Source organism: Pinus tabuliformis, chromosome X (genome assembly GCF_031772625.1).
Source record: "Pinus tabuliformis cultivar Carrire ecotype Pingquan chromosome X, CPIR1, whole genome shotgun sequence".
NCBI lineage: Eukaryota > Viridiplantae > Streptophyta > Pinopsida > Pinales > Pinaceae > Pinus > Pinus tabuliformis.
In genome coordinates, this window is record NC_142308.1 from 905,604,035 (window position 1) to 905,628,681 (window position 24,647).

Below are 24,647 nucleotides of genomic sequence, written 5' to 3' on the forward strand. Positions count from 1 at the left end.
ATCCTATCGACCAAATAGAATTACACAACCAGACTTGGGAAATGGTTTATTCCACTTTGACAAGCAAGGCCATTGTAGCTTACCAACTCCAAAATTCATTGAATGCTATATCAGTGCAATTCAAGTTAGATAAGGCCTCTTCATAGGCCAAGGATACCAGAATAAAGTCCTGAGAGGACTTAGTCATAGAACTAGGGCATGATCCCAAAGATGTGAAAGCTGCAAAAAAGCTTATTAAAAAGAAAAATGATGACATAGCTGCACTGAAAAATTACCTCAAAATTCCTCCTCTGCATCATCCTCAGATAGCTGAAGTATTGGAAACTCAAAAGGAGGAAGAGCTTGTGGATTTATTCCTTAAGCCGAATGAACAACTAAAAGAAATAGAGAAAGAGCTGGATAGCATGATACAGTCTACACAGAGTGAGTTGGCCACCACTCCTTAGACTGTAATTCCTACAGTCTCTACAACAGTACCCTACACATTGGCTGCTTCCATAGTACCAAAAGTTCCACCAGCTACAACTCTGCCTGTTATAGGTACATATACAAGTGCAGGGACATCCACAAAAAAGACAGTTGAATTGGTAAAAGCCATGGAGGAAATGACCATCCAGGCTACTGAGCTCAAAAAGCTAAAGAAAAAGTGTCAAGTTTGGAAACTAATTGCAAACTTGAACAAATACAATAGAAGGAAGAGGCTTAGAAGAATAAAAGAATGGGAGGAAGAATAAAAGTCCTTGAAAAGGACTTAATATTGCAACAACCATTAGGAGACATGAAGGAAATTATTTGGGCCAACATCATTGGCTCCATCAATGATGTTTGGCCTTCTATTCAAGTAATTTTTGAACAAACTGAACTGGTAAAAGTTGCCATAGAAGCAATCCACAAGACGATGGAAGAGTTGGGAGATAAGCCTGAAGAAGCCAACCAATTGATAACATTCATGAACAACAGAAACAGGTATCAGCTTGATGAAATGGAAATAGAAGACAGAACAGATACAATCATAGCAATCAAGAAGGTTCTCACTAAGATGAACGTTATGCTCGGTCTTGAGAAAAACTTCCTGAGTATCCAAGCAGACATTGATAGATTTATGACAAAGTTTGGTATTTTAAGAGAAAAAGGACTTCCTAGTCCTATGGTAATACATGACAAGCTGATGACCCAAGATGATTATGTTGAAAGATTAAACAAGCTGGCCACCAGCCAAGCTACTACATCAGGGGTAAAATCTTTGCCCACTGGGAAGGTATTATATGATAGTCTGGAAAGTCTGTTTTTCATAGAGCATGAGGTAAAGCACTTGTTTGTTAGCAGGCCAAATTTTTCCAAGTATACTGAAGCTGATGAGATATATAGAAAAATGATAAGGATGAAATTACTTGACAGTGAATGGTGGATGAAACTAATATATTTACTATAAAGTTACTGCAGTAAATCTATATGGTAGCCAAGTAAAACAGGTAAAGTAGAGTCAAAGTGTAGCAGGTAAAGAGTATCAGTAGGTAGAAGACATAATGTGAATTGAGTACATAAGTATCAAGAAACTGAAAGAGGAAAATCAGAATTACAATAGCAACACAGTTACAATAAAAGGGACAGTAAGAAGACAGTTCCCCATCTGTTTCTATCTTCATGCTTGAAGATATTTTCGATTTCCTAGAACAATTCTCATATTGTTATAAGATATTTTGTAACAAGTTTTGTATAAATACTTCAAAAATTGAAGTAATTAGGGTGGATTAAAATACATTTCTGTGGACATTTTATATTGAGCCAAGGAGCTATTGTACTCAAGACTAGACTGGTTTTGCTGGGTCATGAAATAAAGCTAAGGACATTTCACTAGATTCTTATGCATAGTTGGAACCAAATAAGTTTATATCTTCATGTTTAAATATTATTTTCTTGTCATGTTATAAATATTCACATGTCTCTTATGAAATCTAAAAAGTAATCAAGGAATGATATCTTAGAATTAGCCTAAACACTCTTTGTTTTAACTGTTTACTTTCTCGTTGTTTTCTGTTAAACTATCTTGGTCTGGGAATTCTTAATTTCTCCCTTAGTTATGTAGTCACCCCCCACCTGGGCCCCTTTGGTCCATAGTAAAGGATTCTTAGTTTCCCTTTGCTACTAATCATCCTTCCTTTCTTCATCTTAATCTCGATTAAGGATTCTTCATCGCCCTTTGCCCTGGATAGGACTACCTCATCCATTTGAACCTGCAGATTTTATTTTCGTTTTGCTAGCCTGCTATGTGATCTCTTACTTTAGTGATTGATCTAATCCAGTTAAGCCATTCTTTGATTGACTCCATAGCCCAATGTTCTGAATACTTGTTCTGCCCATCTGTTTTCTTAATTCCACCACCCAATCAAAACGAAACATCATGAGCACTAAGAACTAGCCTGAAATCCTACCCAAAACAAAGTTAAATTGTAAAGAGAGAGCCCTCTCTGGACTTAGGTTGGCTAGAACCTAAGTCTAAAAGATTAGGTTTGTGGTTACCTCGAATTATTCCTTATTTTATAACTTATAGGAAAGACTTCTGAGTGATAACATAATGGTGAATCCACTGGGGAATCAAACCCCAGTATTAATAAACCTTTGAGAAATTCAAAGTTTTATTTTTAAGCCTCTTAAATGGTTTATTAAAAGTTATTTAAAAAATTCATAAAAAGAAAATAATTAGAAAAAGCTCGAAATCTGGCTTCAGGGAGAACTCATTATACCAGGGCCAACCCTGATCCAAATCCTCCACCTATATATGACAATCCCAAACTTATTCCAAGAATAATCAGAAGACAAGAAAGTTCAATAAGCCCAAGGCCTTTATTCAAATCCAATTCCTGCCGTAGTGAGTGGTTGCTCATCAAAGACCTCCCTTTTGATGAGTATTTTGACCATTCCCTATTTAGAACCAAGTTTGAGAGTGAACTTGAGGACACAGTGCTAGATCCAGAATTTATAGCAGAACTTGAAGTCTAATGGGAAAACTTGTCAATTGATCAGTACCTTCTAAATTCCCCTCAGTCAACCCTTACTACTGATAGAATCCCTGAACTTTCTGAAACAACTTCAGCTTCTTCTATCTCACCATCATTTCCCCCACTTTTGAAGATCATCCCTCATATCCATTTATATCTTCACTCCCCCATTAGCCTATCACTACCCTTCAAATACCCATCACCCCTGTTACTCCAAATCCCCCTGTTACCCCAACTCATGTTCTCAATCCTGTCCAACTTAGAGCTATGGCACTCAAATATTCTCCTCTTGTGATGCCTGCTCCTCAAAGTGCCTTACCAGCAAATTATTAGAGTAAAATTGTCTTATTCGATGGCACTGGATCTTACATAGCACAATAACACACAAAGAAAATGACAAATTATTTTGAATTGCATGAAATTGACATAGGAGATGTACAAATGAGAATTTATGCCCAAACTGTAACTAGAGATGTGAGAACATGGTTTCCTCCTAATAGTATAGATAGTTTAGATGTTTTTTACCAACAATTTTTAAATAGGTGGGAGAGGAAGAACCCTCTTCAAATTCTTTCTGAATATGAAAACCTCAAGAGGGGACCAAAAAAAACCATTTAGGACTACTGTAGTAGATTCAACAATGTATATAGTGCAATACCACTTGACCTTAGGCCTCCACCTAGCTTAGCCCTGATAAAGTTTCCAGACTGATTTGACACTGACATGGCTTTTTAGCTTAGAGAAAGGAATCCCCCTACGCTAGAAGATATGCAAAGTGTAGCAGTTAGTGTAGAAGCTAACCTACTATCCAAAAGATCTAGAGTTAGAAATGAAAGGAGAACACCTCTGAAATATGAAACTTCACCCTTTGGTCAAAAAATGGATGCTTTAGCTAAGGGAATGGAAAAATTAATGGACAGGATAGAAAACATTGAAACGAAACCTCACTGGGGTAGCCAATAGGCACCTCCAGTAAGGAATCCAAACTTTAGGAAGAACCAAAACCAAAACACTGGTAAAAGTGGGCCTGATTAGAACATTATACCTCCTTTCCAAAAGAATTATGTTGAAACTTCCCATAAAGAAGACCCTGAGCTAGACACACAAATTAACTTAATGGGGTTAGATGATGAAGAAACAGTGTTTCTGACTCAGGATGATTAGGAATTATGCATTCTTCAATAGTTACAGACCCAAACTAGAGAATATTTCGACTACAAGCAAGGGTATGATTCTACTATCTTTGAAGTGCATAAATAGTACAATTTGAGGAGCAAAAGGAACACTGATGTTCTGAACCAAAACAAGAAAGCAATACCTAATCAGCCTAAGAAAGTGAAAGCTGCTCCAGTTACAAAAACTCTACAAATCCTTTTAGACCAAATTAGAATCCTCCCAGTCCCACCATTGAAGATGTAACCAATGACCAACCTTCTAATGAGCAACCTTCCACTTCAGTTCCCTTCAAGGAAGTAGTGGAACAATCACTAGAAATTGTATTAGAAAATCCAATTAAAAAGACTCCAAACAATGAAAAAGAAGAACAAACTACTCCGAACCCTGTTGCTAAGATTTCAAATGTTCAAATAGACAAATCCCCTCTTCCTTTCAATTTGTGGGCAGAGGTGGCCAAGCTTAAAATCTCAGTTCCTTTAACAGAACTAGTTAAACATCAAACTTACAGATCTCAAATAAGCAAATCTTTAAATTTCATTGAAAATGAAGACTCTATTAACCTATTTGATGATCAACCTGAGCTAATTTTCGGTCATGATGTTAATGGAAAACCAGTGGAAGGAGGAATACCACCCTCCTACATTATCCTTAACATCCACGATAAAATCCTACATAATTCCATGCTAGACTCTGGGGCTTCACACAATCTTATGCCTATATCTGTAATGGAGAAGCTAAACTTGGATATCACTAGACCCTACAAAGACATGTTTTCATTTGATTCAAGGCAAGTTAAGTGCCTAGGACTTATAAAAGACCTGTGTGTTTCCCTAATGCAGTACTCTGCTAAGACCATTCTTATGGACATAGTTGTTGCTGATATACCACCTAAGTATGGTATGTTGTTGTCTAGATCTTGGGGTGCCAAACTCCAGGGATCTCTGCAAGTTGACATGTCGTATGCTACCATATCAGTATTTGGACATCCTAATAAACTATATAGAGAGACTCTGATGAAGTATGTAGTGAGTACCTAGGAGAGGCCTCAAAACTTTCCTATATATTCAATGCATTCTGATATTATTCTTTCATTCCTTACAATGTTGAATCTAGCCAAGAAAATACTTCAGACGTCATCATGGTAGAACCAAAATAAATTACAGTAGCAAATGATAATCAAAGTGTCCAAATTCATGAGATTTCAGATAATAAATATGACCTAGATAGTTTAGTCAAAGAAGAATTTGTTCCCCCAGACAGTAAGAATTATTAACATGAAATTCTATGGCATCTTGAATTCGATGGGTCAATAAACAAACTAGGTGCAAGAGTAGGAGTATGGATTTACAACTTAGAAAACAATCATTCAGAGGGTCATGCCTACATGTTGAACTTTAAATGTACAAAAAACATGGCCGAATATTAAGCACCTCTGTTAGGTCTGAAATTGGTCAAAAGGTTAAGAGCCATAAGAGTCTCTATTATGGGAGATTTTGAGTTCGTAATAAAACAAATTAACATTGTTTATATGACTAGGGATCCTAGTTTAGGATTTTATAGAGGAATAATTGTAGAAATACTAAATACATTTTTAAAAACCAAGCTTGTTGTTATTCCAAGAAAACACAATATGCAAGCTCATAGTTTAGCGATGTTTGCTTGTAGTTGCAAGTTGCCATTTCAGCCCAACCATTAGTACACTGCTGAGGTTAGGCATAGACCTACTATTCCTGACAACTTAAAGAACTGGAAAGTGTTCGATAATGATCAAAAAATTAAAGATTTTCTATCTTTAGATGATGAATTTGTAAATAGCAATATAGACACATTTATAACATTAGATTTTGATTACACTGATGAAGTGGAAATTAACAAAGTAGAAGATGAAAAGATAGATAGTTTCCATCCCACAAAGTTTACAAAACCAGATATTCGAAACCTAAAACAAATGGAAATTGATGAAGCAATCGATGAAGAAACTGAAGTCATCAATCTTAAAGACAATTTTTTTCCCAGAGGATTAACTCCTTTAGAGGACTTATTTGATTCAAATGACGTCCGTAAAAAGCCAAAAATGGAACCCTTAAAATCAGACATTGAGGAATGCAACATAGGCTCTGAAGAAGATCCTTAAATGATAAAACTTTCAAAGTCTTTACATCCCAATGAAAATGTGAAATACATAGAATTGCCAAAGGAATTCCAAGATGTTTTTGCTTGGAATTATGAGAACCTTAAGTCCTATGATACCAGCATAATACAACACACAATTCCCTTAAAAGAAAATCAAAATCCTTTTAGACAAAAGCTTAGGAGGATTAACCCCATTCTATTGCCTTCCATCGAAAAAGAGATCAAAAGAATGTATGAAGCTAAGATTATTGTACCAATTAGATTCTCAGATTGGGCTTCTAATTTGGTACCTACAAGAAAGAAAACTGGTGAAATTAGATTGTGTGGTGACCTTAGGAATTTAAATAAAGTTTCACTCAAGGATAACTACCCTCTTCCTAAAATGGACCACATATTATAGAGGGTAGTAGGTTCAACCAGAATCTCACTACTAGATGGGTTTTCTCGTTATAACCAGATTCTAGTCCGCCAAGATGATTAGGCAAAAATTGCATTCGCTACACCATGGGACACTTTCATGTATGTGAAAATGCCTTTTGGGTTAAAAAAAACAGGGGCCACATTTCAAAGAGAAATGGACATAGCCTTTTCTAAGGAAATCCATGACTTCCTGGTAATATACCTAGATGATATCCCAATATTCTCTAAATCAGATCAGTAACACCTGGAACATCTCAGGCAAGTCTTCACCAAGTGTAGGAAATATGGAATTTCTCTGAATCCTTAAAAATATTTATTTTGGTTGGAAGAGGGGAAATCACTAGGCCACATAATCTCCAAAGATGGTATCTGGATCGACCCAATAAGAATTAAGGCCATTTTATAGATACCACATCCTAGGAACATGAGAGAACTACAAGCATTTTTAGGTAAAATAAACTTTTTAAGAAGATTTATCTCTAACTTAGTTGAACTAATTAGATTACTAGAAACAACATGTTAAAAAATATTCAACTATTAAATGGACTCTAGAGGCTAAAAGGTCTTTTGAAGATATAAAGCTAGCCTTGACATAAACACCAGTTCTCATCAGTCCAAATTTTGATAGGGATTTCATCATTTTTTCTTTCACCTCAGAACATACAATTATTGTAGTCCTACTGCAGAAAAATGATCAGGGTTTTGAACAACCAATAGCCTTCTTTAGCAAAGCCCTGAGAGATGCACCTTTAAAGTATAATATAATGGAAAAGCAAGCTTTTTCTCTAGTTAAAGCTATTAAAGATTTCAGAGTTTATATCTTGTATTCTCATATAGTAGCTTATGTTCCCAATGTTGTAGTCAAAGACATTCTAACACAGGATGGACTAGGTGGAAAGAGAGGGAAGTGGATAGCTACCATATTAGAATATGTCTTAGAAATTAAACCTACAAAATTGATCAAAGGCAAAGGTTAGCCAAGCTCATGGCTGAATTGAGCTGTCAGGCCCTAAACATAAATTTCATTGTAGAATTGGATAACGAAGAGGAGATGGCGACTCCATAGATCAGCCAGGCCTTTATAGATTCACCATGGTATGATGACATTATATACGTTCTACAAAATCTTCAAGCTCCTCCTGAGTTGGCCATAACTAAAAGTAGGTTCTTAAAAATGAAATCTTTGAAGTTTGCATAATTGACAATGCTTTATTTTAGAAAAATCATGAAGGCATCCTTCTTAATTGTTTGTTAAAGGAAGAATCTGACAAAATATTATAGGAGTTGCATGCAGGTGACTGTGGGGAACATCTTTACTGGAAAACCACAGCTGATAAGATCTTAAGAGTTGGTTTTTAATGGCCCACTCTATTTTCTGATGTAAAGAAATGTGTAACCTCATGCCACAAATGTTAGATTTTTGAAGGAAAAAGAAAATTATTTCCACTACCTTTGAAACCGGCATCTCTTGAAACACCATTTCAACATTGAGGTCTTGACTTCATTGGTGAATTTCATCCCCCTTCCTCTGCCCAACATAGGTGGATCTTGAGTGCCACAGATTATTTTACCAAATGGATAGAAGCCATACCCTCAATACAAGCTACTGATACTATCATAATAGGTTTCCTTGAGGCCAACATTGTAGCTAGATTCGGTTTCCCCACCAAAATCATCACAGACAGTGAAACAAATTTTAAATCAAAGAGGATGATTGATTTATACAAAAAATATCAAATAACCTTGTGTCACTCCACAACATACTATCTCCAAGGAAATGGACTAGCAGAGTCTTCCAACAAAAGCTTAGTGAATATCATCAAAAAATTGTTGGAGGATAACAAGAAAACCTGGAATAAGAAGCTAGTAAATGCCTTGTGGGTAGATAGGCTAACCACAAAGAAATCCATTGGTACCAATCCTTATCAGCTAGTCTATGGACTGGAGGTTGTTTTCCCATATTCCTTGGGAATGCCAGTAATGAAATTGCTACAAGAAGCACAGGTTGAGCCAAATGTTATTCAAAGGAGGATCAACGAAACAATTCACTTATAATAGACCAGCGAAGAAGTGTATATCAGATCCCAAGTTGTGCAGGAGAAAATCAAGAGAGAATCAAGAAAGCTTTTGAAAAAAGGACCAAGGTAGAAGATTTCTATCTAGGAGATAAAGTTTTGAAATGGCACTGAAGAAGGGAGGATAAAGGTAAACATGGGAAGTTTGACTTCCTATGGAAAGGCCCTTATATCATTTATGCTTTCAGAGGTAATAATGCTTATTTCCTCAAATAATTGGATGGTGCAGAAGTAGAAGGAGGACCAGTTAATGGTCTAAGCACTATATAGATCCCAGTCACTAATTTCACTAATCACTTGTACATATTTTATTTTCCACAAAGTTTAGTGTTGATTGGATGGTAAATTTTGGAGTTGAAGCCCAAAGAGAAGGCCCTAAGCTTCAAAAGTTTCACTGTCATAAATATCAATAAAGTAGCAATGTGAAAGGGAAAAGTATAGAGCAAAATCACAGTAATTCAGAAGGCCATTGATCTACTAGTTATTGACATTTCACCAGGAAATTCCATCCCCAACTGGAGCCACTATTAGGTACCTATACCAATAGGAGTCATAATTTTTGAATGATTGAGGTCAAATCTATAATATGTACATAACTTTGCTTTCTGAAAATGTTATCCATATTCAAAAAATCTAAAGAGGGTATGTCCTAAAATAAAAATATAAAGACAAAAAAACAATGAAAAAGGTCAAAAGATGAAAAAATGAACCCCAAGAAAGAGAAAAGACCATGAAAGTGTGCAACTCAAAATGCCACTACCATTTACTTTGATGAAGAATAAAAAGATTATGTGTGGCTTGTTACCTTTGCCACAATCCATGGATAGTCAAAATGTTTAAACTTGGCTATTTCATATTTTCAATTTTATGCTTAGAAATAAAGAATAAAATCTGACCAAACTATGTAATCGTGGTAGATAAGTAGATATGTAGAGTTAATAAAAGGAACTCAACTGTTTAATTTGAGCCCTTGGATGTAATAAGGATAGACTTAGATAGATTACTTTTGTGAAAGAAAAGAAAATGTTTTGATAAGGGTTTACGAGCTTAAGTGCACCTAATAAAGAGTAGAAAACATGGTAGGATGAGTAGATGGGTAAGTAGTTGAATGGTTGCAGAATTGTGATGATTGATTAGATAAGATCATATCATTTACCTTCATCATCAAAGTTCTAAAGTATGGATGATAATTGAGCATTTACCAACGTACACAAAATCAATTGATTAACCTCATTCATTCATTACATTTTTCACTTAACTAATTTCCAAGGAAAGTCTTAAAGTACCTAAAACCTTACGTTAAAGGGGCTCACAGCATTTCTTTGACTTCTGGAGGGATTGGACCCTCAACCCAATACTAAAATTCCCCTCTCAAGCATTCTCCCCTCAATAATTCACTTATTTTCCCTAAAAAATCCCTTTTCCTAAGGTAAAAGTACCATTTGCCTAGGGAAAGTGATCACCCCCAAATAAACGCCTTTTCCGAAAAAACCCACAAAAATGTCCTTAGCCTAAGTTATAATGTTCTATGTAAAAAGAAAAATTACAAACACACATTATGCTTAGTGCACTTCGTTTTTCCACTATCATTCATATTAACTTTTAACATTACTTATATATTAATTCCCGAAAAATAAATCCTCTCCCATATGTATTTATTAAATCCCTTTAATTTTAATATCCCGTCCTCGAAGTTTGAAATATCAACTTTATTAACATATTATTAATGGGTTAATTAAGTCGATCGGAAAATGATTAATAATCAAGACCCACCGCCGAATAAAGAGATTAATTAACCGATCTGCGGTTAATTAATAATTGACCCTACAAATGAAATCACTCCCAATGTCATTAAACCTCCACAATCCTTCATTAATTAAATTCCGCCACATTAAAACCCCATCGAGCTCCTCCATCAAACTCCATATCAAATCCCTGGCATGATCACCGTATGATCTGGTCCCTTTTGATCCAATGGTCGACGATCATATCGGGTGGCCTCCGAAGGTTGACCTTTACCCGCTCGATATGGGTGGTTTCACTATTCACCCCGCTGCTACATGGCACCCAATGAATGGCACTGGGTGGCCTCCGCCCAAAACCACTTTAGCCCAAAAGTAGTGTGATATGATCCCGCTTATTGCCTCCTACTAAATGGCAAAATTTCACATCCCCTGCTTAACGCCAAATGTCCCTTTCTCGATGTACCTGCCAAAATAGTTGACTTTGTGAAAAAATTAAAAAACTCATTATTTTTAGTTTTATCGTGAAAAATACCACTTAGACCTCCATGCAAGCACCAGAGTACATACAATCATCAACCCACATCCAACTACCAAACTTTTGAAGCTTCTGAAACTCCAGAACACCTTTCAATCACGTGTGCTTCCTACAAACCATGCACAGTCGCCCACCAAACCATTTAGAGCCGAAACTAGGTATTTACCCAAATTCACTGAGAAACCCTGTTTTATTCCCAAACCTTGACTCTATTGCTTCAAATTTATAAGTAATTCAATAAGATAGTTGCCCAATGACTCTAAAATACTCTGAATTAGACCAGTTTTCCCTAATTTCACTGAAAACCCTTCACCCCTGTCCTTGAAACCACAAGAACCAAGGATGGCTACCTAAATTGCATTGAATGTCCTGCCCATTTCTACTCCTCACAGGGATTTAAACCATCTCCCATTGGTAGATAAAGATTTTCAAATTAAAGATACCTCTATCCAAGAATCCCCATTGAAACTATACTGTAGGCACAAAGACCAGTACCTAAACCATGCAGACAAAATAGGTCTTTGGGAGTTAGGTTTACCCAAATACCAATTCCCCAGAGTTCATAGCCTCCCAGAGATTATTCACTATTTCCATATGAACTATAGTCCTAGCCAAAGGGCAGTGACAACTCCTGACCATTCTATATTATTTACCATCACTGCTGAGTCCATAAATGAAATGTTGCAGTTACAACCAAGCCAAAAACTGACCCCTCTTTCTGTTAAATATTTGCTTAATAGATTCCCTACACTCACCTCAATCAAACTTGCTCGGTTATTCCAGACCTTCATTATGGAAATGCAATACATTCCAAAGAATCCTCCACCATACATTTCTACCATATTCTCTGATCTTGGCCAAGACATAATAGATATGATATCCAGTGTGTTAGGCCAAACTGCGAGTGAATTTGTTGATGAGATTATCATAGCGTTTATGTCCATTTACACTCCTAGACAATCCCCTGCCATCATGTTTGACTATGCTAAGTTCATTGTAGATAAGATGCAAGATCAATTCATGAGGATGGATAATGAAAGAGTGTTCAATATTCTTCGGTTTTATATCATCTTTTTTTGTATTATCAAGTTGATAAATTCTCAATCACACTCCAAAAGCTTGATACCAGAGGCAGCCCCAGATCAGTGGTCTTCTGGACTTCATTAATCCACCTATATGATTCTTCATATTCTTATACTGATTTCATATATCTCTTTGTGCACCTAGTGGCAAATATGTGATTAGGAAGTCCTCCCCCTGGAATCAGTGCAGACATTAGGAGGTTCCTACAGTTTTCCAAACAATATAGAGTGGGGGATTGGTACTTGTACCAAAACCGCACTGAAATCAGAATATATGGATGTGATTTGGCTCCCTACAAACTACCTAGATACCTCCCCATGAGATTGTTTGCTCTGGAGTACTACAGGCAAATGATTAATTCAGATGAGGTGCATTTTTTGAAGGCCAAGAAGAAAGCTCAACTAAGGATAAAAGATCAGCTTGGGCCCTTCATATGTAACAGTATGGAAGTAGGAAAGGAAGCAGAATAAATCCTCCAAAGGCTAAAATTGAAACAAATTTTTATCTGCGCATATGACCATTTAGAGTTCATTTGCAATAGGATACAAAAGAACAAATTATCTCCTTATATCCACCACAAAATTCCTAAAATTGAACAATATGCTAATCAACTAGAATGGGTGGAAAACACTTTGGTAGACCTATATAGCACAGAAGTTGCTGTCAATAATGTATTGATTGATTTAGAAAGAAGACTTGATGAGGATTCATTTGTATAGGTGCCCGGACAATCCCATTCTCAAAGGGAATCACAGGGACACAGTGGGAAAACAACAGAAGAAGGACCTCAAGAGAAATAGGAATCAGAGCAACGAGAGATATCAGAAGAACTTACTCAGCCAGAACATATCATGAGTAATCCTCCTATTTTACAGACTCCTCTAAATGGGGAGAAGAATCCCAAGAGAGATAGAGAGGAGGCCACTCCTTTTAGAAGAGTTGTTGCACAAACTTATGTCAAGAGGCAAAGGTTGAATCCATTTTCATAACAAGAGTTCACTAAAGAAACAATTGGGACTACAGGTAAAACAATAGCAGTAAGTAGGCAGACCACTCCCTCTAGAGGTACACAAGAACATTCCACTTCACAGGCTCAAATGCTAGAGAGACAACAGAGCATGGAAGTATCCTCATTCAAAGCTCCAAGTGGCTAGAGCCAAGATATTAGAGAGAAATATAAAGAAATAAATACCATGAATGAAATATTGAAGGCCCAAAGCTATGCACATTACCTTAGAATGGCTCCTACTAATCAAATAAGGCTAATGTCAGCCTTTGATGTGAAAGAGGGTAAAATGCAGATGACTTTCATGAAGCCTACTATACAGCAGCCCAGGTCAATTGCAGATTACTTGAAAAAAAACTTTGAAGTATTGGCAAAGGATACTCAGCTTATCAACCAAATAGAATTACATAAGAAGACTGGGGAAATGGTCTATTCCACATTGACTAGCAAGGCCACTACAGCTCACCAACTCCAAAAATCGTTGAATAATATATCAGCGCAATTCCAGTTAGAGAAGGCCTCTTCATAGGTGAAGGATACTAGAATAATGTCCTTAGAGGACTTAGTCATAGAACTGGGGCATGATCCCAAATATGTGAAAGCTGTAGAAAAGCTTATTAAAAAGAAAAACAATGACATAGCTTCAATGAAAAAGCAACTCAAAATTCCTCCTCTACATCATCTCGGAAAACTGAAGTATTGGAAACTTAGAAGGAGGAAGAGCTTATGGTTTTAGTCCTTAAGCTGAATGAACAACTAAAAGAAATAGAGGAAGAGCTGGATAACATGATACATTCTAGACTGAGTGAGTTCGCCACCACTCCTCAGACTATAATTCCTATAATATCTACAGCAGTACCCTCCACATTGGCTGCTTCCTTAGCACAAACAATTCCACCAGCTACAACTCTGCCAGTTATAGGTACATCTAAAAGCATAGGGACATCCATAGAAAATACAGCTAAATTGGTAAAAACCATGGAGGAAATGACCATCCAAGCTACTGAGCTCAGAAAGCTAAGAGAAAAAGAGTCAAGTTTGGAAACTGATTGCAAACTTGCACAAATACAACAAAAGGAGGAGGCTCAGAAGAATCAAAGAATGGGAGAAAGAATAAAAGTACTTGAAAAGGACTTGACATTGCAACCACGATTAGGAGACATGAAGGAAATTCTTTGGGCCAACATCATCGACTCCATCAATGATGTTTGGCCTTCTATTCAAGTAATTTTTGAACAAAGTGAACTAGTAAAAGTGGCTATAGAAGCAATCCACAAGACAATGGAAGAGTTGGGAGATAAGCCTGAAGAAGCCAACCAATTGATAACATTCCTAAACAGTAGAAATAGGTATCAGCTTGATGAACTAGAAATAGAAGACAAAATAGGAACAATAATAGAAATCACAAAGATTTCACTAAGAGGAACCTTATGCTCACTCTTGAGAAAAAATGCCCGAGTATCCAAGCATACATTGATAGATTTATGACAAAGTTTGGTATTTTAAGAGAAAAAGGACTTCCTAGTCCTATGGTAATACATGACAAGCTGATGACCCAAGATGATTATGTTGAAAGATTAAACAAGCTGGCCACTAGCCAAGTTAGTACTTCTGGGGTAAAATCTTTTCCCACTGGGAAGGTATTATATGAGAGTCTGGAAAATCTACTTTTCAGAGAGCATGAGGTAAAGCACTTGTCCATCAGCAGGCCAAATTTTGCCAAGTATACCGAAGTTGAATGAATATATAGAAAAATGATAAGGATGAAATTACCTGACAATGAATGGTGGATGAAACTAACAGATTTACTATAAAGTTACCGCAGTAAATCTATATGGTAGCTAGGTAAAACAGGTAAAGCAGAGTCAAAGTATAGCAGGTAAAGAGTATCAGTAGGTAGAAGACATAAAGTGAATCTAGCACATAAGTATCAAGCAACTGAAAGAGCCAAATCTGAATTACAACAGCTAGCACAGTCACAATAAAAGGGACAGCAAGAAGACAGTTCTCCATCTATCTCTATCTTCATGCTTGAAGATATTTTCGGTTTCCTAGAATAATTCTCATGTTGTTATGAGATATTTTGCAACAATTTTTGTATAAATACTTCACAAATTGAAGTAATTAGGGTGGATTAAAATACCTTTCTGTAGACATTTGAAATTGAGCCAAGGAGATATTGTACTCAAGACTGGACTGGTTTTACTGGGTCATGAAATAAAGCTAAGGACATTTCACTGGATTCTTGTGTAGAGTTGGAACCAAATAAGTATTATCTCTTCATGTTTAAATATTGTTTTCTCGTCATCTTATAAATATTCACATGTGTCCCTTATGAAATCTGAAAAGTAATCAAGGAATGATATCTCAGAATTAGCCTAAATGCTCTCTTTTTTAACTGTTTACTTTCTCATTATTTTCTGCTAAATTATCTTGGTCTAAGAATTCTTAAGTTCTCCCTTACTTCCGTAGTCCCCCCCCCCCTTGGGTCCATAGTAAAGGATTCTTAGTTTCCCTTTGCTACTGATCATCCTTCTTTTCTTCATCTTGATCTCGATTAAGGATTCTTCATTTCCCTTTGCCCTAGTTAGGACTACCTCATCCATTTGAACCTGTAGATTTGCTTTTTGCTGTGCTAGCCTGCCCTGTGAACTCTTACTTTAGTGATTGATCTGATCCAGTTAATCCATTATTTGATTGAATCCATAGCCCAATGGCATAAATACTTGTTCTTCCCATCTGTTTTCCTAATTCCACCATCCAATCAAAACAAAACATCATGAGCACTAAGAACTAGCCTGAAATCATACCCAAAACAAAGTTAAATTATAAAGAGAGAGCCCTCTCTGGACTTAGGTTGGCTAGAACGTAAGTCTAAAAGATTAGGTTTGTGGTTACCTCAAATTATTCCTTCTTTTATAACTCCTAGGGAAGACTTATAAGTGATAACAGACTTCATGACATGTAACCCCACCTCCGCCGAGGGGGATGGGTACATTATAGTCGTCGTTGACTATTTTACCAAATGGGTCGAGGCGCTACCAACATTAAACAACAGTGGCGAAACAACTACTCTTTTCTTTTTCAACCATGTGGTAGCCTAGTTTGGTGTACCACATGCTATAATTACAGATCATGCATCACATTTTCACAATCACATGATGGCTGAGTTGACTGCTAAGTTAGGACTTTCACATGATAGTTCTACCCATTATTATCCACAAGCGAATGGACAAGTTGAGGCCATCAACAATGTCCTGAAGTGAATGCTTCAAAGGATGATAAGGGTTCATAAAAAAAACTAGCGTTTAATCCTATACTCTACCTTGTGGGCATATTGAACCTCAGTGAGAAATGCAACTGGGTTAACACCCTTTCAATTGGTGTATGGTCCAGAGGAAATCTTGCCGATACAATGCGAAATTTCATCTCTCAAACTCATGATTGACCTGTTACCCGACACTTCTCAAGAAGAAGCGTGTTTCTTGGAACTTATCCATTTGGATGAAACCCTTCGTGAAGCCGTATTGGCTAATGAAGCAGACAAGAAACAGATCAAGGTGCAATATGACAGAAATGTCAAGCCTCACGTTTTTTGAGAAGGAGACCTGGTCTTGTTTTACGATTAGGAAGCTGATAAACTAGGAGCAGGAAAATTTGAACTGCTTTGGATGGGTCTTTATATTTTCAAGCTTGTTTTGGGAAAAGGAGCCTACAAGTTGGTGGATTACGATGGAATTCCAATGTCACAGCCCCGAAATGGGTTGTATCTCAAACATTAATATGATGAATTGAGTGTTCTAAAAATCACTGTATATACGATTTAATTACATGTGTGTGTGTCTTTTATATTTTTTATGTTGTTAAGTAATCTGCTTTGCATTTGTTGCAGATGTCAGAACCTTTGGAACCATTTGTTGGTTACCCTGATGGTGCTAGTCATAGTACACAAAACCTATCTTCTGCAGCATGGTCCATTTTCACTCCAACTGGCAAGTTAGTGAGTTTTCAAGGGATTTATATCGGCTGATCAACAAAAAATATCATTGAGTATAGTGCATTGATCGAACTTCTCTCTGATGCCATTTCACTTGGCATCCATTGAATCATCATTAGGCTAGATTCACAACTCATTGTACTACAACTAACCAACATTTATACTATCCAAAATCCAACAATTCTTTGTCTGTTCCTTAGAGTTCGTATTTTGGAAAGGCATTTTGAGTACATACGATATCAACATATTTCTAGAAAATTTAACACATTAACTGACTCATTAGCAAACTATGTGTTAAACAGACATTTGTGACATATGTAAAAGTAAATTTTCAATTCACATATGTAAAAATCTGAAAGTAAAAATAGATAGATGTTTTAAAAGCTTTTATAAAATTTGTGTCTAAGACATGTTTGGTCCTCTGACCTAAAAACTCAAAATGCATGCAAAAAACATCCTAAGTAGACCTAACAATGCTCATGATAACAGGTCATAGCCTGAGCTATCATGCGCAAGAACCACATCAAATGACCTCGAACACCAATAGTATGGCACTGCAGCCTCATAGGTAACTCCTCTATCTGGACATCCGAAATACCAAGGGTTAATCCCTCCACATGATCCTGCAACTCTAGCAAGGTCTCGGCCAAATCCAAATCCTGGAGAACCACTCTCCCAATGTTTCTCTGCGCTGGCCCACTTGCCTCCTATTGGTGCCTCATAGGTCAAACAATACCCACATCTTCATGCATGAGAACATTTTTAGTTTAGTCTTGGAACATCAAAACACAAAAACACATGTACAAACTTAAAAATCAAAAAACATTTTGGTCTAAAACAATTTACCTATAGCAACCCATTCAGCGCCCACTGGTAGACTCAACTCTAGATCTCCACGAAAATCCATCCCTGAATATAGATGCTCCTCGATGACAATGTGTTGTCAAGAAACCCAACTAAAGAATGCAGTGGTAAATGTAATTGATAACTGACCAGCATGTCTAGCCATCAATTCGACCCATCGCTGCATCCATAGATCTCTAGGACCAACTACACCTAGTGTTACATGTTGGGGTTGCGTCAATGGAATTATTTCTAAGGTAAAAGAAATTAATAGTGATCGATAGCTAAAGTTCTTTGTCTTACCGCTCTTTACCTTTGTTAGCTGCTCTTTTAGTGAAGAAAGTATTGCTTCACACCAATTGAATAAAGTTGGCTCAAGACACTCAAGTGCATACTGAACATGTGATCTGTTCACCAGATGAAGTGTCACACTGAAAAGGATTGCTCACAAAGGAAAATCGTGGATATCTTTGATGATTATGTTTCTGTCCTTGATAGGCTGTGTACCTAGCCGACAGAATTGTCCAACATAGTCTGTTACCGTCTCCCCTCGATGGGAAGCACCTAAAAGAGATATGGGGGCACCACATCTCGACAACCCTATAAGGAAGTAAACATCATCAATCACAATAGGGACAACTTTGTCTCTTATGTCAAAAGCCTGATCTATCGGATCCCATGCATGAACTAGGAACTGCAATAGTTTTGATCATTGCCTCATTCCAGACAACCTGAAGTATTTGAGCAACCCACAGTTTTTGACGGCCTCAACTATACCCGGACCATTTATGGAAACCATGTCTCATTCCTCATGCTCTCTTTCTTGCCAAGTAATAGACATTCTGATTCGATGAAAGCCCGAAATCAAACCATAAGCTTAGTTAGGATCCTTTCCATCCAAAAAACTAAAGAAATTTTCGGTCTTTTTGGTGAAACAAGTTTGGGAAGCTCACCCAGCGCAGCCCAGGCAAGGCAACACTATGTTGTAGTGTAGAATCCTTTCAATCTAGGTGCTCCCTAGTGTAGTTTTTGACATGCAAGCCTATGCTGGTCCCAGGGCGAAAAATTCACATCAAGGGGCCCTAAAAACCCCAAAAACATGTATGAAACAGTAAAATAATGGTATGAAAAGAAAGAGGATGGGTAGATCTCCTACCTGGTCCGGACGGCATGAGAAATGATCTGCAAAATCTCTCGCATTCAGCTAATGAAGATTGAGGTAAAAAAAGAGTCAGAGCACAAACTGAATGGTAAATATCGAATGGTGAATATAACATGGTAAATTATTGTTTTTATGTTTATTTCATGATCATTAAATGAGTAAACTTTAGTATTGACCTATTTTTACCAGTGAAATAGGTATGTTTAATCCATTTGGTGTTGCTCTGAATAGATTTACAGCTGACTTACAGAATTTGATGTGCACGATCATGAATTATACTTTGACCACAAAGCATACTTTTATCTCTTTTTTGAGCTCTATTAAACATCAAAAAAGAAACCCCCTTGGAGTCCTCTTTAAGATCATTTCAGACTCTCGAAACATCAAAAGATTGGTGAACACTTGTCATTTTCATCTCGTTAATGGATTGGAAATGACATCTACTCAGTATAAGTTTAACCCTTTTTCTCGCTGAGGTAGATTATTTACGAAAAAGGAATACATTGACCGAACATGATCAATAGGTTCTCTCTTGTATTATTTTACACTTTTTCGGACTTGAGAGACAAATCTATGAAAAAGAACTTCTGGAGTTTTCTTTTTGTCCCTTTTCAAACTCTCTAAACATGAAAAGGACCGAGTTATCATTGTTGTTAAACTCATTAAAACACTAGATAGGGACAAACTTGTCCATCATGATAAGACTGAGTTTCACCTTCACTAGGCTCGTTAAAACATCAAATAGTGATGGATTCACCCAAAGGGTGGAATTATAAAGCAACAATATGTTATCCTCTTTAAGCATGATAAAAAATAAAGAGGTATTGGTCAGCAATGACTTAGGAGAAAGTGAAAAGGGGTAAACCACTTTATGGCAATAGGTCGTTCTTGAACATGACACTTTCACTTCATCATTGTGACTATTTGGGTTGGGTTACCTACTTGATGGTCATCATACCTTGGTCTATGATACCATCCATTACTTTTGTTTATGGTCAATACTTCCAATCCATTCAATGTCGTTGACATGTTCAAGAGAAGTCACTTAGTTAAAATTCATCCTTTGTAATACCATAAACCTTCATTTTCATGACCGCCATTCTTGAACCTTGTTTCACTAGTCAAATTTCGTCTCTAAAATCATTACACTCGTTTCGTGTCGTTGATGTGGGATACATCAAGGCCCTCCTGTGATGAGTCACTTCTTGTCGACATCAACACATTATCCAAGAAGTTGACTTAGAAACACCCCTTCAATACCTTGAGGCTTGCATACATCAATGGAAGGTTTCTCGCTTCCAACAATAGGTTGACATCATTGGATTTTGACCGAAAGACTTTGTATGGTGTTCGACATCAAAACATCCATTCACACCATGTAGAATGTATTGTTGTACCTTGAGGATCATTATCATTATCGGTGATTTCTCTTGCGTCTATTAATGGCTTACATCATTGGCTGGTAATAAGATGGTGTCTTCCCATGTTCGACTTCAGATCACATATTCACATGGTTAGACTCGTACTTGAGTGAAAGATTGGATGAGATAGAAGACCCTGGATCTAGTTTCATCCATCTAGGCTATGATTTGAAGAAATGTACCAAATCATCCATACAATGGCTTTACATTGATGGTTATTCGATCATGGGTCTATATCTGTAGAAGGTTGTCTATGTACTTGTAATGAAATTTTATATGTTGAGAATGGGTATGCCTTCCCTCAAAAATTCATGAGAAAAAAATCAAAATATCACGATATTATGTATTGTAATCGATGCAGGTCACTAACCACTTCGGAACCTCCTCATCACATCGTAAAGCATATCACCTGATATTATTATTTTTGACTTCATGCTTAAGGGGGAAGTTGTTACAAATCCATTTGGGCACATCACTCCCATCATTGAGATCAGTACCATTAGGGATCATCAAACCCTAATTCAGTTGCTACATTCACTAGACAAAACACCTCTTTGAATGCCTCCTTCCCTAAGAGTTCTTTCACTTGAAACCCTCTAGAATTACCTCCTTGAGGTACCAACAGAGCCTTGGATAGGGGTAAGTGTGCTTTAGCGTAGGTAGGCCCATGTTGGGGTGCTTGGCAGAGCACCTAGGCCCACTTTGACCTGTGCTGGGCGAGAATGAGTGAAATTACCATAGGGTTCTTGGAATATTCTCATATTTTGGAGTCATCTAGAATATTCCCGCACTTATCATCTCCTATGAGCTCGAAAATGCATGAGAAATGAGTTAAGTTACCTCCTATTCTCTCATGCCTTCCTCCATGGAAACTAACACTAAGCATCGAAGGCCATTCAATACCCTCATTTATGACAAAACTTCCTCCTTTGGCCTATAAATTGAGCACTCATCTATGTTATCAGGGGCTGGACTTTGAGAATTTATAAGGAGATACTATTGGAGTGAGAATTGAGTTTGTAAGTGAGTAGTGTTATGTTGCAAGAGTGTTGTGCTATTGATGTGATGTTGGTTGGAACCCAAGCTAGAAGAGTGGTAGTGGATCAGACTTCATGGTTGGAATTATTCCTTTTATCTAATAAAATAGTTGACACCCTTTTTCCATATCCTTATCTTGATATATGATTTTTATATGTGTGAATGTATCTGATTCCATTTACTCGTATTCAATAGATCTTTTGCTTTTATTGGTTCTCTGTGTACTGTTTATGATTGCAGGTACTTTTGGAGTGAGTTATGTTTGAAAAGGAGTGATGAGAGTCAAACAAAGGAGACAAAAGAAAAGCGAAAGAACAAGTAGGTCTTCTGATTCCTTTGTCTTATTTATCATTTATAGAAAAATGATGAGCACTTTAAATCTGTTGCTCTAGGTATAGCTACCTACCTAGGGAATTAGTATTTATTCGTAGATAGCAAATTCTGCATAACAACTTCCCCTTAATTTTAACTATTAGGTTCATCAGTACTAACAACTACCCCTTAATTATGACCACTATTTCTCATCAACCTATGTATTAGCTAGACATACAACACTTTGATCAATTCAAAAAATAGTTTTTCTTCTGCATCATGGTATAGTCTGTCCTCACCACTAGGTTGTATAAGAATTTTATTCATTTCGCTCCAAAGTCTATACTCCACACACACAAACACACACACACACACACTCATTATTTCCTTTTCTTCATTGGTGTCTTCATTTGGTTATTTTTCCTCATATTCTTATACCTTAGCTATTACTGATTAAACATTTTTGTTGACATGTGTAAGATTGAAAAACAATATCTTCTGTTGTTTCATCTCCATTTATATTGTTGAATAACTTCAACAACATTGATGGCTTCCTTCAATTTCTTTATTCATTTTTCTATTGTAGTTATGGTAAATTTTCCATAAAAATTGTTGTCTTTATCATACTTAGGCTTTGCAAGCCACTCTTCAAGAAAAAAGAATTTAGTTTCATTCAAAATCAACTTTCACTACTAGGTTTTTCTAAGCTAGTATCGTTGTTGTAAAGAAAATTTTAATTTCATCCTTGTCATGTGTATCTACACACTCAGGTTCATTCTTTTGACCATGGTCATGCACTACATCTTGTAAAAAATAATTTTTTTTCAAAATATTGTTTAGGAAGATTTTAATTTTAATGTCTTTTATACTTTCTCCTACTTCAACGGACTCTTCCACAACTTCTCTTGTTACTTATGAAATATAAAATATCCTCTTTTTCCTGTTACAAGTTGAAAGTACTTAACAATTATAATTCTCTGTGACTCACCATGATGATGATCAATCTATATACCCCTTTAATTTTATGTCATTTCCAAAATATTCGAAGCTTCTTAAAATGTGGTTGCTACTACAATCTTGAGAAGAATATTTTCATCCAAACCCTATTGAAGGAGAAACACTATTGTTGCATCATTTGTCCTATTCACAAAGATTTGATACTTTTCATCTTGTATCGTAGCCTCACAAGTTACCTAACTTGATGGTTCTTCAAACCCATTCAAAAAATGTTCCATAAATCAACTATTTATAACCTAGTTCTCATTTTAATGTTCCAAAATTCATAAGTTTTACCAACAAAAAACAAGAGGTGGAAGATAAGAACCACTGAATAAATCCATTTTGATATTTCTCAGGGGAACTAAATCACCTTCTAAGATTAACAATAGAGTGAACATCTTTATAAAAATTAATTTTACCTTTCTACGCCAATATCTATGCCTTTTTAGGAATTAGGCTTCAAGAATTTTAATTTATTTTTATAAAAAAATTAGATAGATGATGGAGATTACCCTCCACATGACATATAGCAAATCTTCATAGTAGTATGGACATATTAATGACTTCGATTGATTTTAGAATTAATTATGTTGTCTTAAAAAATTCATTTAATGAATTTACTTGAACTAAATTTAGGTTAACACCACCTGTCCAACTTTTCACCACTTAGCTACATGAACATAGCTGCATCAAAATTTGATTTAGATTTGTTGCATCCCAAAAGTCAAAGAAATCCAAACCATCTTCAATTTCATATTCGATGAAGCTTCTCTTGAACCGTGAGAATAATGTAAATATTATTTTGAGAGGAGCATATCCATATGCTCTCGAAAGGCTTATGTGGAAAGTCCTTAGCTTCATTCCCTTAATTTGTAAGACCTAAATTTCTATATTTATCTTCAATTTCATCTTAGATGGAACGTCTCTTCGAACATGAGAAGAATGTCAATATGATTTTGAGAGGATCATATCCATATTCTCTCGAAAGGCTTATGTGGCAAGTCCTTAGCTTCATTCCCATAATTTGTAAGAGATAAATTTCTATATTTATTATTTTAGAACTTTATTTATTAACTATTTGATGTTATATTTAATGGTGAGTGAAGACTAGAGTTTAACGTGGAGATTTACCAAGTTGTTTCTTTTCATGTGATCTAAGTCTACAAAATATGGATGATTTCTTGGTTTGCATTTATTTGTTTGTGTACAATCTCTGACATGTGTACATGGTTTTTAGGTTGAAAATGAGAGCGTTTTTTTGGTGTTTTGAATTTCACCGTTGGGTTGTGATCATGTGGTGAATGCGAGAGATTGTTTGTATTCACCATGAACCACATTCATTGACATGAATTGACACTTGTGTTGTGTGGTCAAATGGGCAATCTCCTCTGCTTCCACACTTTCCTTGCATCCAGGACTATCGCCTACAATTATATCGACATCGAAAGTAATGAGCTATTTCTGGAGGTTTGATATTTGATGGAGACGGCTTATATGACACTAAAGAATGCAATTGAATAGTTTTTGTAGATGATAGACCATACCATCTCCACTCTACAAAACCTAATTGAAGCTTTGTGTGAGGCTAAAGGTACAAAACCTACCATGACCCTTTAAATAACTTATTTTTTTGGCTTAGTTTGTTTGGTTCATTTAGGTCATGTGTTTTTAGTCCATGGTTGTTGGTTGAGTATCACTAATGT